This window comes from Poecilia reticulata, linkage group LG8 (assembly GCF_000633615.1).
Source record: "Poecilia reticulata strain Guanapo linkage group LG8, Guppy_female_1.0+MT, whole genome shotgun sequence".
In the NCBI taxonomy this organism is placed as follows: Eukaryota; Metazoa; Chordata; class Actinopteri; order Cyprinodontiformes; family Poeciliidae; genus Poecilia; species Poecilia reticulata.
In genome coordinates, this window is record NC_024338.1 from 27,700,745 (window position 1) to 27,702,337 (window position 1,593).

General features: G+C 51.0%; 1 pseudogene; it reads left to right on the plus strand.

Annotated features, from left to right (window-relative positions):
- LOC103469501 (cytohesin-2-like) overlaps window positions 1-1,593 on the plus strand; it is a 15,092-nt pseudogene that overhangs the window by 12,113 nt on the left and 1,386 nt on the right.

Here is a 1,593-nt window from a genome sequence, read left to right on the forward strand (position 1 = left end):
GACCAATAGAAACAGAGAGCCTGAAACCTCTGTGCTCATTGATTCCTCACTGCCTTCTGCACAAAGCCTTTACTTTGAATAGGCCGGTGCGGCTGTGCAGCTGAGGCAGCGATAACAAAGCAGCGCTGCGGTTTGTCTTACAGACACCTGCTACATCCTGTCTTTTGCCATCATCATGCTCAACACCAGTCTGCACAACCCCAACGTGAAAGACAAGCCCAACCTGCAGCGCTTCGTCTGCATGAACCGAGGAATCAACAACGGCGCCGACCTTCCCGTCGACCTGCTCACGGTCCGCTCACTTCCACCGACACGACAGAGCAAAACCAAAACCTGGTCCCTCCTGCCTTCAGGGGGCGCTACAGGGACTTTAGCCCAAACAGTGTCGTCTGCAAACACTCAGTTTTATTCCACACTGACCCAAACCCTTCAGCTTCGCTCTGAATTCACTGGCTGCTGAAAATAAAATAAAATTACCTACCTAGAATTGTGCAAGCTAGAGTTATGAAAATACATTTTCTGAAAGGAAACAGTCTAATTTTGGACATTTTTGATAAAAAAAAGTTTAGCTGTTTTTTTGGTTGCATTGAATTTAGTGAATTTTGTAAAACAACAAAACTCTTTTTTGACGTCACCTCCGTTTTTTCCTCCAGAAACTTTACGCCAGCATCCGCAGCGAACCCTTCAAGATCCCCGAGGACGACGGCAACGACCTTACTCTGACCTTCTTCAACCCGGACCGCGAGGGCTGGCTGCTGAAGATGGGTGAGTCCACTGCAGCAGCAGCAGCGACGCCGTAGCGCCTCTCTAGCCACTGCGGTTCTGACCGTGTTTGTTGTGGCTCCAGGCGGCCGAGTCAAGACCTGGAAACGCCGCTGGTTCATCCTGACCGACAGCTGCCTCTACTACTTCCAGTACACAACGGTGAGTTTCTGCTTCCTGCTGGTCAGAGCGCAGCAGCAATGTGTGTGTGTGTGTGTGTGTGACGTTCGGTTTGTCCTGCAGGATAAAGACCCGATCGGGATCATCCCTCTGGAGAATCTCTGTGTCAGAAAGCTGCAGGACTCCAGCAAACCGGTAGAGAAACTAACTTCTGCAAACTGAGCCAGAAAATATCATTTCAACATTATTTACCTCTGATTGCGGTTCCTGTTTCCACCAGTTCTGTCTGGAGCTGTACAGCCCCAAAGGTCAGAAGGTCAAAGCCTGCAAGACGGAGAACAGAGGCCGAGTGGTGGAGGGGAAACACCAGTTCTACCGGCTGAACGCCGCCAGCGAGGAGGAGAGAGACGACTGGATCAGCGCCATCAGGTGGGAGACAGGACACACACACTGACAGGACACACACACACACACACACACTGACAGGACACACACACACACACACTGACAGGACACACACACTGACAGGACACACACACACACTGACAGGACACACACACAGACAGACACACACACAGACAGACACACACACACACTGACAGGACACACACACAGACAGACACACACACAGACAGACACACACACACACTGACAGGACACACACACAGACACACACACACACACACAGACACACACACACACACACAGACA